We start from the raw sequence: 15,281 nt of genomic DNA on the forward strand, positions 1-15,281 counted from the left end.
CACCCCACGACCTTTATCATTCTAATTAATGTTCATTGTGGCACAGAATTATAAGGTTTTCTAAACTGAAAATAAATCATATCCATTGAAAAGCACTTTCAGGATCACACTATACTCACTGATTTAATACATATAATAGTTTTAAAATCAAAAACTACGTTAGCTGCCAAAAGGAGAAGCCGCAAGGTTCTTGAAGAAACGTTTATTATCTACAAATAGTCTAATAAGCGCTTTCATCCAATGTAACAATAATGAACTTTGTCACATAAAATTGAACACAAACAGGTTTTAAATAAGGCCCAAAGCCTTAATCTGATCAAAGGATGATGTCATTAAACCCACCTGTTTGCATTTCTTAAAGTGCCAAAGTGCTAACTGTATAAACACAGTAATCTAAAAATGTGTAACAATATTCATTCACTAAAAGCTTAAAATGTACTGTAAAAATGAATGAACTTATTAAAAATAATACAACAAAAAAACAGAAAAAAATGTAAAAATTAAGGTATAAATTTTCATTAAGATGTCAACATTTTCATAAACCTGTATAGAAATGTTAATAATAGTACATCATCTAGTTAAGGCTTTATGCTTTAAATCACAGCTGATCGAGCAATAGTTATTCAAGCCCGGCCAGTTGCAAGTCTTCAAAAATAATTGCAAAAATAATTTGTTTTCTTCTACAACCAATGTCCAGGAACTCCCTCTCATGTTGATATTGACCTTTTCTATAACCAATATTTGAAACGGTGGTTAGGGTACACGTGAACATGTTTTGCTAATGCATTATTCAGATGTATTCTTTTTATATTATAGTCATGTTCATAAATCTGGTCCTGTAATCTATGTTCTGTTTTGCCTATATAAAACCATGGGCAGTACTGGCATAATCCTACATATACAACTCCTTTGGATTCACAGTTGTATCTATTCTTTATTCGATACTCCTTACCACAAATTCTGAAAGTCACCAGTATTAATATATTTACAATATGGACAATGCTCACATTTTTTGTAGTGGGGCTAAGGCTGTTATTATGTGCATTGGTACTATTATTACTTGTCATATTCTCTAAGGTAGTTTTAAAGTTCAAGCCCCTGTGGTGTACTATGGTGGGTCTTTCACCTGCTTTGTTTTTAAGTAGAATGTCATCATACATAATCACCCAATTTTTGTTCAAAATCCAATTAAGTGTTTTAGAGTCACCGCTGAAACGTAATAAAACTAGTAGTTGGGCTAAAGTTATACTGTGTTCTATACAAAATGGAAAATTGTGAGTGAGATGTAAGCCATCTAGATGAAGTATTTAAAACAGGTTTAAAATGTCCTGCTGTTCTTTTACTGTATACTTCTTTTACTAATTCTTCAAGAAGAGGTTTGGGATATCCTCTCCTACCAAACATTCCCACCAAATTATTACACTCTTCTTCAAACTATCAGTCTAAATTAACCATCTTTCCTGCCCTCACCAGTTGCCCCTTTACTATTGACCTTTTTTGATGGTATGGATGGGTGCTGGTATAATGAAGGAAGGTATTAGTAGGTATTTTTTCTGAATATTTTGGCTGTTGGACCTTTTATCTTTTTCCAACAATACATCCAAGTAGGCTATCCTATCTGATACTCATTCATATGTAAAAGATAAGAAGCTGGTTGTAGAGTTGATATATTGCATAAAGGGCTCAATGTTCTCTACATTGTCCTTCCAATGGATACAAATATCATCCAGGTAATGAACATAAAGCCAGAATGAGGTCTTTACATTATTTTCAAATAAAAAAATATGCTCCCAATCAGCCATAACTAGATTTGCAAAAATTGAGTTACATAGTGACCCCATGGCTACCCCACTCTTCTGTAACTAATATTTTCCATAAAATAGAATGTAATTATTGTCCAAGACCAGGTGAAACAACTCCTCATACAGATTAATCTCATCCTGGGGACCTCATTTTAAAAAAAAAATCCAGTAACTCGTGTGATGCTTGTATCCTGAGGTATAACTGTATAAAGATCCTTTACATCTATAGTGATAAAACATCTTTTTTGATCATATTCAACTTTGTTAGTCATCTCTAAGAAATGCCAAGAATCGCTACAAATCTGTTTTTCATTTAACAAAATTTTTTATTTTTTTTCTAGGTATTTATCACAGGCTAATGTTATTGAATTACACCCATCTACTATGGGTCGCATTGGAGGTTTATCTATATTTTTATGTATTTTTGTGGACCCCAAATATGCTTAGTATGAGTGGGGAGGTCATGTTAAAATAAATTAAAATTATTGTTAAATAATTAAAATAATTGAAAGTATCCAGTTCCACACTTGTATTAATGAACATGTCCCTGATTTGTGTACCAATGCTTCTATATGCTCCATTCAATGTAGTCTTTAAAACAAGTTCATAGGTATCAGCATTTAGAATTTCAAGCATTTTTTTATTATATTCATGCATCTCCATAATAACAAGCTCTCCCCCCCTTATCTGGTTTAATGATTCTAACATTCTGTTGTTTAAAAAAAAAATGCATTAAGTCAACTTTCCCTTATCCTTTTTGAAAGTCTCAAGAGTGGAAATTCTGTGGGATCAGATAAAGGGATGGCAGGTTTGTTGCATTCTTGAGCATTACAACCATTAATTGTGGGTTTTTAATACATAAAAACTTTTTGATAATCCTCCAACGCGTCCCATAGTGGATGGACGTAATTCAATAACCTCAGCCTGTGCTAAATACCTAGACAAAAAATTAAAAATTTTGTTAAATGAAAAACAGATTTGTAGGGATTGTTGGCATTTCTTAGAGCTAATTAACAAAGCTGAATATGATCAAAAAAGATGTTTTTATCACTATAGATGTAAAATATCTCTATACAGTTATACCTCAGGATACAGGCATCACATGGGTTACTGAATTTTTGTTTAAAAATGAGGTCTCCAGGATGAGATTAATCTGTATAAGGAGTTGTTTCATCTGGTCTTAGACAATAATTACATTCTATTTTATAGAAAATATTACTTACAGAAGAGTGGGGTAGCCACAGAGTCACCATGTGGCTCGATTTAGGTTTTTATTTGAAAATGATGTAAAAGCCTCATTCTGGCTTTATGTTCATTACCTGGATGAAATTTTATCTGTTGGAAAGACACAGTAGAAAACATTGAGTCCTTTATGCAATACATCAGCTCTACAACTAACTTCTTATCTTTTACATATGAAGGGGGTCAGATAGGATAGCCTATCTGGATGTATTCTTGGAAAAAGACATAAGGGCCAACAGATATACATCCAGAATATTCAGAAAAAATACCTACTCTAATACCTTTCTTCATTATACCAGCTCCCACCCGTACCATCAAAAAATGTCAATAGTAAAGGGGCAACTGATGAAGGCAGGAAATATGGTTACTTTAGATTCACAGTTTGAAGAAGAGTGTAATAATTTGATGGGAATATTTGGTAGGAGGGGATATCCCAAACCACTTCTTTAGGAATTAGTAAGATAAGTCTAGAGTAAAAGAACAGCAGGACATTTAAACCTGTTTTAAATACTTCATCTCTATGGCTTACATCTCACTCACAATTTTCCAGTTGTATGGAACACAATATAACTTTAGCCCAACTACTAGTTTTATTACATGTTTCAGCAGTGATGCTAAAGCAATTAAGTGGATTTTGAACAAAAATTGGGTGATTATTTATGATGACATTCTACTTAAAAACAAAGTGGGTGAAAGACTCACCATAGTATACCACAGAGGCTTGAACTTTAAACCTACCTTAGAGAATAGGACAAGTAATGATACTACCAATGCACATAAGAACCTTAGCCCCACTATGAAAAAATGTGGGCATTGCCCATATTGTAAATATATTAATACTAGTGAAGCTTTCAGCATCTGTGGTTAGGAGTATCGGATAAAGGGTAGATACAACTGAAATCCAAAGGAGTTGTATATCTAGGATTATGCCACTCCTGCCTGTGTTTTTATAAATGCAAAATGGAATGTAGATTACAGGAATGACTCTATGAACATGACTATGATATAAAGAGAATACATCTGAATAATGCATTAGCAAAACATGTTCACATGTACACTAACCACCATTTCAATTACTTGGTTATAGAGAAGGTCAATATCAGCATGAAAAATAATTATTTTGGCAATTATTTTTAAATGCTTGCAACTGGCCAGGCTTGAATGACTATTGCTTGATCAACAGTGTTTTAAAGTATAAAGCCTTAACTAGATAAAGTACTATTATTAATAACATTTCCATACAGGCTTGTGTAAATGTTAGCATCTTAATGAAAATTTGTTCTTTATTTTTTTATTAATTTTTTTTTGTTTTTTGTTGTATTATTTTTAATAAGTTTATTCATTTTACAGTACATTTTAAGCCTTTAGTGAATGAATATTTTACATATTTTACATTACTGTGTTTATACAGTTTGAATGACTCTTTAAATAGCACTTTGCCACTTTAGGAAATTTAAATGGGAGGGTTTAATGACATCATCCTTTAATTAGATGACTGCTTTGGGCCTTATTTAAAACCTGTTGTTTGTGTTCAGTTTTATCTGAAAAAGTTCATTATTGTTCCATGAATGAAAGCGCTTATCACTCTATTTATTCGCTGATAATAAAAGTTTCTTCAAGAACCTTGCAGCTTCTCCTTTTGGCAGCTAATGTAGTTTATAGTTCACAAATTTTCCTTTTGCCTCTGCTGCTTTGGTTAGTTATAAAATCAACACTGAGTGTATATTATAAATGTAATGCAGTATTCATGCAGGCAATGTTTCACTTAGTGGATATTGCATAACTATAATAAACTGTTTTAGCAGGCGGGGTAAGTCCCCATACATACTTCTCAACCTGGAAACATCAAAAATCTGGACAGGGCCCATGAAAAACAAGTACAAATCTGTACGCTGATTAACATCAAATTTGCATACATAATTACGTAACCCCACCCACTCCAATGGAATTGTGGGATACCAACTTTCAAACACAAACTGAAGAACAGATAACCAAAATATGGCACCAGAGTTCCCCTGCAGCCATTCCAATGTCCCATTACCTGGCTATTTCGCCCCATTTACCATAAACAGTAATGTGTGCATACTGCTTTACTTCTACAATGATTATTTGTATATTGTTTTTACAATTTACAGCACAATGCACAAACAATAAGACATCTGCGAAACAAAGCAATACTGTCTGACAAATGAAATAGACTTGGCATTAAAACTTCTCTGCCATTGAAACTCACATTCATTGAAACAGCATTGAAACCCACACACCACATCCAAAGAAAATGCATCTGACCAGTGATGGATAAAGATTACTTTTGGGCTGTTTTCAAATCATTGGCCCCTTGCACACAAAACAAAAAACATACATGTGTTCTTTGATACACCTTCCTGACTTTATTATATTATATTCCTTGTATAATACAGCACACTTGTTAGTCTTAGAGCACATTTTAAATTTACTGTTTGAACATTTTTCCAGTAGGCAATTAAACAAAATGAACCAATGACAAAACTGCCCAATTCAAAACATTTCCATCATAAAAGTTTACTTCCACACACACATTTTGTTTCTTCTAATGCAGCACAAAATATAATCATTCTGATTTTCTGTTCCTGAATTTGGGTTAATATTTTGCTCTTTCCACTGAGACACAAATGCCCTTGTGCTTGACATTTGCTTACTTCTTTCTTGTCTGTAGCTACACCTTGCCTTGACTTGTTACACCCACCCCCTTTAAAAGTATAACACAGTACAGTATCAGCAATGCATCTACAGACTGTGGGAGTAGAACCCACAGTCTTCTGCATCAAAAGCAAGCATTTAACATGTTATGCTATTAACAATGCAAGCAGACTCAGCATAAGCCGCACTAAACTTCTCTTCCCCTGAAGCTCTCAGCTCCTTGTAAAATCCACTCAATTGTATCTCTCAACTTTGTAGCCCAAAAAATCAATTTTTTTTTTTGGGGGGGCAGGACAAAAGCCCAACAAACAGGGACACATTTTAAACATTACTTATATCATTTTGGAAAGTTGCTAGAATAAAATGTTGTGTTACCACCATGCATTGTACTGCCACGTCTTGAAACTAGCCAGGACCCTGTGCACCATAGTCAGAGCAACATAACACTATGCCAAATCAGCAGTTTCCTGAACTTAAATGGCTATCATTTAGTGAATTCAGTTTTCATGTCTTACTATAGCTCTCAATCTCTTACCACAAAAAACCTGGACAACACCAATAATGGGGAATACAGAATTCAGTTCTCACTTCTCACCATAGCTCTCAACCTGTTAGCACAAAATAACCTGGACAAAGCCAATAATAGGGGAATACATTACAGCCCTAAAAATAAGGAAACATTTCAAACCTTATAATCTTAGAAAATTGCTAGAATAAAAGGTTTTGTTACCATTTATTTTCTGAAGAATATGAAGTCTGAAATTTAAATGCTTGTCATAAATTCAGTCCTTCACTGTCTTGCCACAAAAAGCCATAAAACCACAGATTTTATGAGGAACAGAACAAATATGAGGCATAAAGCCAGAGATTTCACAAGGGTTGGTGGGTAGGGACTAAAGGCTTTTGTCACCTTCTACAAAAGCTTCAAGGTTTGAACCTGAGTACCTCTTCTAGCCACCAGGTATGTTCACCTGGGGCATTTTACAACACACGGACCTGAGTACCTCCTCTAGCCACCAGGTTTGTTCACCTGGGGCATTTTACAACACACACACAGACACACACACACACACACACACACACACGCCATCCAGTCCTGCTTTCCATAATCCACACACAATTTTCAGTGCTGCTGCTATCCGTATCCGCTCCCTGCAGTTCTATACATTCTGGTGCTGTTCCTTCAGTGCTACATCGTTCCTGCTCACAGTTCATTCAGTGCTGCTAAATCTGCCATTTCCACCTGCTTGCATTTGAGTTCTGCATACATAGCACTCCAAGGAGCTCAATTCTGACAGGCTGGTAGCCCTGATGGAGCTGACATCATCACGCACATGCTGATGTCAGTGTGAAAATTAAAAACCAAAGAAAAAAAATCAGAAATGAAGGGGTGCCACTCAGGAATTGTGGCACCCCTTCATTTGAACCCCAAAACACAGTAAAAAATGAGTAATTCGGTGCGGTGGGAGGTATGGTCAAAACGCTTACTGTGTGTGTCATGTTACACAATATTATAGTTAGCAATCAGTTACAGCAAGGTGGCCTCTTGCAAGGCCAGACATTCTTAGAACCACAGGCAGTGGAAGCTCCAACAGATGAGGAGTCAGAAGAGGAGCCAGCAGCAGTGGGTGACCATGCCAGATGGAGGTGGTCACAGCATGCCATGGCACCATTAAAAAGGCAGAGAACTGCACGTAGCGTTACAACATAAATATACAAGAGTTAAGCAGGTATGTAACAATAAAATAAAGCATGCAAAAATACTAGACTGTGCTCACTCATGCATAGGCTAGCCATACTGTGTATCAGACATGAGCAACCCAAGTTTCAATGTACAAAGGGTAGGGCACTGTTGTCATCATTTGCACAGGAAAACAAAGAGATACAGTGGTGCACATTTTCACAGGGAAGTGTGTGAGTGAGTGCAGATGTGTATAATAAGAAAAAGCACCTTTATGGGAAGTATCCAAACTGGTATGTGGGGGGGGGGGATTAATGTCGGGAAAGGTCAGGTCACTGTGCGTAATCTACTGGGGACTGTGGTGGTGTGACTATGGGTCTTCAGGGATACAGCCTTAGCAGTTTGTGTAGCACTGTGAGTCTTCCTACAGGACAGGTACGTGCATGACTAAGGGTTCACTTTCCCATCCCCCCTAAGGGCTGACCCTGCCAGGCATTACACTGACTGCACCACATCCTTGGCTAGATGCTGGTATGCTACATGACCATGACTGACATTCACTGCATGGTGTGCCAGCATGACGATGGTCAGGTCCATGGGGATGCCCTCTCTTGGTTGCAGACATCTCCATGATCGATCTTGCTGTGGAAGTGCTAGTATTACAGAAGTGGGATCTCACTCATCCATAGCCATGTTGGCTAACATCTATAGATGTAGTAGATGTCTGGCATGGGGATGATCCCTTACCCCTGACAGATCACCAACTGAAGACACTGCATGGTCCAATGTGTGATACAGTCTATCCAATGAATCACACATGGAGGACATACATTCCCATTTGTCATTATGCACAGCTTGGATCACCCTCACTGTATCTGCCATGGCTGGGGTGGAACTTGCCTGTGCCTCCATAAGGATGCTGCACATATGTGAGGTTGCGGCCACTGATACACACACCTCAGGGGGAAGTCAGTAATCAGATCTGCAATGAGCACCATTGCAAACCTCCCTGTATGAAACTCCCTGCCTATGGGTTCTAGGGGCAGATTCAGATATCTACTGGGAGCCATCACTTCCATTTGTCATCTCTCAGATGGCTGTGTGTGCTGGATATCCACAGACAAAGAGACTGTGTCAGTGGTTTATGTAGGGGATGCAGTAGTCACACTCCTTTTGTCAAATATGCACCCTGCACCCCTGACTGTGCCAGCTCATTCCTGCTATTCTTATCAGAAGCAACAGATCCTCCATCAGATGGGACAGTTCCACAGAGTTGGTGCTAGATAAGGATTCACCTGTGAAAACACCAACCCTCCCAAAAAAAAAAAAACATACATATCCAGTGTAAGTATGACCCAGTTCCACAACTACACATGCAAGTGATAGTTTTACAACTTTTACCATATGATAAAACTGTACATCTGGTCATACCTTTTGGAGATGGGCATAGCAATTAATGAACAGTATACTGACTATGTGTTAAACAGGAGTTGTAGCTCTTGATACAATGAATAGGGCTTCATACCTGGGGCACCTGCAGTTGAAACCAGCTGTGCCTCAACATCCACCACAGCACTATGGGACACTGTGGAGGTGAAACAGCCTTTCAGTGAAGCCAGGAATTCCTCCATCTCTGAAAGAGGTGGCTTGGTTGACAGCCTACCACCAGTTTCTCACTGTTCCCATGCCACTGCTTCTATTCGCTGGGCCCTGCAATAAGCCATGTTGTAAGTGTTGTCCTGACCATCCACTACATTTACATTCCTGATCATTTCAGCCCTGGCATGATATTATAATGGCTGGTTGGCAGCATGTATAGCTAAGAGAAGTTGGCCAAGGAGAGGGAGGGCATGTAGTACCACCTTATTGTTTACATCTGTCAATCTGGGCTGTGGGTGTCTTCCATCTACCTTAACAACCTTACAGCCTACTACTTGCAATACATTTGCAAAGTATCCCTTAAGATAGTTTTGGCTAACACATCTTAAAATTACTGACAAACTAACATCACTCAGAGGCATTAGGGTAGAGGAACTGGCAAAGTTAATGTTCTACAACTAAATGATTTTTGTAAGAAGTAAAACTAACCTTATATAAGCAGATATCTGACTCATAAATAAAACTTTAAGCAAAAGCAGTTTTCAGGATTCAAACACTTTTCACTGATGTTTTCTTCTGTAGTGCAAAGATGCTTTGTGTTTCTTGTCACCCTTATATTGTGTGCATTCACCCCTATGGGTGCAATGATTATGATAATTAGAGCTCATCTCATTATTGTTTTTGACTTGCTCAATCTGTGAGATGAGCACACCTGGTAAACGTTGTGCAGATTTCTATACAGTACATTGTAAACTCCCTGAGTATCGGTGTGCAGCTCTGCAGACATGCGGGCAACAGAGTATTTAATAGGTGTGGGAAATACCATCCTATATTTAACCTTGTCCGGATGCTGTCACTATAGAGCATGCATTCTCAACATCATACACAAAAATTGAGGACTGCCACGTTTCACACTTTAAAGTGCCATGGAAACTATAACAATACAGTATCTACATTTTCAGAGTTTGTTATGCATTGCGCAAATGAGATGTCCATCACTGCACAGAGGATAAGCCTCATGAGAAATGTTTTGTGTATAAATTCTCTGCCATTTTTCCTGAGATCTTTCAAGATGAGACATTATGGTTGCAGAAGGAGAGGGTAGTGCTCTTTAAGAGCACAGAGGTGGTGTGAGAAGGAGGCCAATATTTTTCTGGACATCCTCCATATGGATACGGTCAGAAGAGAGGACTATACTGGGTCACAATGTAAAGCTGATGCCTGGAATAGTTTGGCCAAGGCTATCACTCATGCTATTGGCATCCCATGTATGAGGGGATAGTGATATCATGAGTCGTCACAAGCCTGACCTCTTTCCCAATAGGAGGATGATGTTAGGATGTAGTTACCACCTCAGTACTGTAAGTATAACATCCACCTCAATTCCTATTCACTCCTCTTAATCTTCTTCTTCTTTCGGTTTTTCCCCTTTAGGGGTCGCCACAGTGGATCATCTTTCCGCTCATGATTGGCAGTGGAGTTTTACGGTGTCGAGTTGCCAGCCCGGCACCCAACCTACCACAGAAGGCACACACACGCACTCATGCCTAGGGCCAATTTAGAATGTCCAATCCATCTACAGCATGTCTTTGGGAGGAAACAGGAGCACCCGGAGGAAACTCACGCGACCACAGGGAGGACATGCAGACTCCGCACAGAAGGCACCCCAGCCGAGAACTGAACCGGAGAACCTCTTGCTGTGAGGCGACAATGCTAACCGCTGCACTATCATGGCCACCCCCCTATTCACTCCTCTTAATAATTAACCTAATTCTTTAGTAGCTCTTCATCATGCACACTATCTCCATGTAATCCTACTCACCTAACTCGTTAGTAAACCTTCAGTAAATGCACTATGTAATCCTACTCACCTAACTCACTAGTAAACCTTCAATAAATGCACTATGTAATCCTACTCACCTAACTCTCTAGTAAACCTTCAATAAATGCACTATGTAATCCTACTCACCTAACTCGCTAGTAAACCTTCAATAAATGCACTGTGTAATCCTACTCACCTAACTCTCTAGTAAATCTTCATTAAATGCACTATGTAATCCTACTCACCTAACTCGCTAGTAAACCTTCAATAAATGCACTATATAATCCTACTCACCTAACTCGCTAGTAAATCTTCATTAAATGCACTATGTAATCCTACTCACCTAACTCGCTAGTAAACCTTCATTAAATGCACTATGTAATCCTACTTGCCTAACTCGCTAGTAAACCTTCAATAAATGCACTATGTAATCCTACTCACCTAACTCGCTAGTAAATCTTCATTAAATGCACTGTGTAATCCTACTCACCTAACTCGCTAGTAAACCTTCATTAAATGCAGTATCTCAATGCTATCTTACTCACCTAATGCTCTAGTAACTCTTTGACCACACAATATCCTTGTAATCTAGTCACATACTCCAATTCCAACACATGCCCTGGCCACCGCATTTTTAAAACTACCAGTCTGCACTCTCTCTAATTTCTTTCTCTTGAATGTCAGAACTTCCACAAACAGAACAATGCAATACTACTATTTGCCTTGTAATTTCAATTACATCATCCTACCACCAGACCAAATGGGTTATACAATACTTCAGATGTAAATTAATTTTGTACATTGTATATGAAATCCCATATGTGAATCTATTAGTTAATGATCAAAATTTCATACTGTTGAAGTTAATGACTGTCTTATCAATGCTTAATATGCTTTCAAAGTCACATAAATGATAATCTCTGTATATTTGCTGTAAATACTGTACCTCATGATGAGCGTTTGTGAGCAACATCCCATATGAGACCCACTGTAAACATATAATATAGCTACTAAACTTCATGTTGTAAATTCCTGTTTAGTATTTTCTGTATAGCGAAACTTATCTCCATGGGTCAGTGCTGAAATATTTTTTTTCAGTATAAACCAGATGGACTCTTCCATTAAATAAAATATAAATAAATAAAATATACAACTAAAGAGTTTTAGCTGATCAAATAACCTGCCACTGCTTGCCATCATCCACTTTTTCATTATTCCCTTTTCATATTTCTAGCCTCTGCAGAGATTGAAGGCAACAGGAAGATGCAAAGGAGGATACTAGAGCACCTAATTGAGGGCCAGAGTGAGTGTACATGCTGTCATAAAAATGTCTGTTTTCATTGTAACAGCTGTAAGCATTACACAGTAATTGTGTATAATTTGTATACATCGGTACCACACCTGTCGCTACTGGCATAGCTCAGTGGTAGTACTATGACTATGCAATGTTAGAAGTGAATGTATCCTCCTGTATAGGTGGGCAGGAGTATCCTCATGTTAAGTCTATGTGCTCTGACATTTGTTAGGATGGCTGTGGGTTCAAATCCACCCTCCCACACAAAGTTCTGTTCTCATGGAAAACTATACTTGTCATCCCAGTACTGTCAGTGTTCCACTGCAAGGTCCATATATGCAAGATCCATATGAAGTAGTTTTCTGGGCATTTCACAATATACAATAGAAGTATCTGTCCCTTGTCTATCACATGTGATTGATGTTTTATTGTGTGATCAGCATGTTTATTTTCTATATGTACATTTTTATTAATTATTGTCAAAACTCAGTTTGCACCACTGACCACAAGCACAAATTTGGTGCCTTGCTAAATAACTCCTGCCATTAATATTTTATCTGTCAGACTGCATGTGAGGACAGCTTTTGGCTCCCCCCATATCTTATATTTAAACAAGCTGATGAAATTCCTGTTAAACTACTACTATTAAAAGTGTATTATGTTTAATTGTATCATTTTCAACATAGCTAAGAATGTAATTTTTGTCGTGTTTGTATTTCTCTCTCCCACCCTCTTTGTCACTAACCCTTTTCTTACATTCATTTATTTGGTTTATTTTTTTATTTTTCTTGTTTTTCTCCATTTCTTTTATTATTATATGCAGCAGCAGCAGCAGCAACCTCCACCCATCACACTGGAAAGGCTTGTCGTACCCACACAGGTGGCAGCAGTAGTGGAACCACCACCATTTCCAGGGGCACCCAGCACATCTGTGTCCCTGCCTGTCACAGTTGCCTGTTCACCTCCTGCCTTACCCACACCTCTGCTACAGTAATACCTACCAGTAGCAGTGCAAGTTAAGGTGACTTTGTCACCATCTGGAGCTGACAGAGATTGTGGGGGACATAACTGACAGGAGGTTGAATGCCCTCACTGGCCACATGGAGACTATGATCTGGTGACTAATTTAGTTGTGTCCATGTCAGCATTGTCTCCACCTTCTGAGTCAGTGGTGACAGTACCTAGGGTGATGAGCAAAATCCAGTGGGTCTAAGCCTGGCAGAGACTACATCTGTGAACATCTAGTCTTATTCTCAATCTGCTATTACCCTTTCTTTTTGCATCAGTGCCCACACTCTCTGTTGTACAGTCATCTCCCACTGGGTTTAAGCTGGCAGAGGCTGTATTTGTAAAAACCCAGTCCTCTCCTAGCCTGATGTTTACCTCCCTTTTGAGTCCATGCCTACCCCTGTATGTTGTACAATTCTCTACTCACCATTATCCACCCTCTGTTTGATGTTTCATTCACTCCCTCATTGTGTTACTGCACACCATGTCAATCATATGTATCTTTCCCTGCTACCTATCCTCTCCCTCTTACTCACCACTTACTTCCCTGACTTCCTTTCCCAACTTTACCTTCTGTAGATAAAAAAGGCATCTGTTCCATAATAAGATTCTTACCCTTACAATGATGTGATGACTTCCATGGATCTAGACGCCATGCCCTAACTTATAAGTTGAGCAACACTGAAGGATTGTCTTACTACCCTGGACACATGTTGGTCAAAAGCTTGGTTACTATCTGCATGAGTTCCCAGATACCAGACTAGAAAGTCAACTCTTAGGGGTGTTTTATAGATGACGTAGTTTCCTGGAGTGGCTGATTTCCTGAACGTACTATAATGCATTTCATGGCATTCAGTTTTAAGCTGCGACTTTGGCACAAGTCACTTGCCTGTGTTAGACCTTCTTGTAGGGTGTTTGCATCTTGGGGGGATTCTATTACTGCTTCCAGTCTGCAATCATCTGTAGACTTGTTCAGCTGTAGCCTCTGACATTGAATTTGTCTTCTGAGAAGTGGATGCAAACAGGAGTGGGCCCAGCACAGGGCCCTGAGGGACTCCAGTGGTGACCTGCCTCTTTGTGGAGGTAGTCTTACAAATTCTAACCCCCTTTCCATGAGCCAGCTGGATATCCAACAATTATAAGGAGTTTATTCCTAATTCTGTAAAGTTGTTAACAATGCTCGAGTGGGATATTGCATCAAATGCCTTACTCAGATTAAGGTAGGCAGAATGCCCCATCATTTCCTCAACCATTGCCTTGGTGACGTTTTGAAAGAAGTCTACCACACTCAGTAGGCATGGCCTTCCTTTGTCGAAGCCAAACTAAGATGGATCCAGTATCTGGAGGTCTCCAATGTCTTTGTTGGTCATTTCCATGGTAATCTTGTTCATGGCTTTGCAAGTAAGACTAATCATACTAATAAATCTTTAGTTTCTGGGATCTGTTGATGGTCCATCCTTATGAATGGAGATGATCATTGCAGCCCTCCAGTCTCATGGCACAAAGCCTGTTTTGAGACTGTAATTTAATAGTGACTCGAATGGCCCTGATAAGTAATATTTCAGACTATTCAGGAAGCATCTTGGGATATTACTGGGGCTCAATGTGGCTGTGTTCTGTTTTTACATTTTAAGCCTAGCCATTTCAACCCAATGTAATACTGTAGAAGTACTAGTCAATAATCAAGATTGCATTTAGTGATGACCGCCCATGTCCAGGAGGGTTGTGGGAGCTATCTCCAGTAAGAATTTATGGTGCCCAATCCACTCATCCAGGTTTCACTTGAACAGTGTCACAGAGATGGTCTGTTTCACATAAATTGGTAGCTTGTTCCAAAGACATGGCAGTCACTGGGAGATAAATTTGTCCATCCAGCATGTCCTATTTTGGTCACAGGCCATATTTAAGTTCCTGGAATTGGTAGCTCTAGACCCATTTGATTTACAGGTATGCAGTAAGTGCATTAGGTTTGGGTCTTGGGTTGCTCTGTAGGCCAGGCATAAGTCTTCCCTAAGATGTCTATGCGATATGGGGTATAGTGACAGGGACATTAGTCAGTCTGTGTAAAGCACATGCTGGAGGCCCTTGATCTTCTTTGTTAGAAACCTCTGACGTCTCTCTGATTGCTGCAAGTGCTTAGTACAGTACATACTG

Source organism: Protopterus annectens, chromosome 10.part0, assembly GCF_019279795.1.
Source record: "Protopterus annectens isolate FY-2018-M chromosome 10.part0, PAN1.0, whole genome shotgun sequence".
NCBI classification, from domain to species: domain Eukaryota; kingdom Metazoa; phylum Chordata; order Ceratodontiformes; family Protopteridae; genus Protopterus; species Protopterus annectens.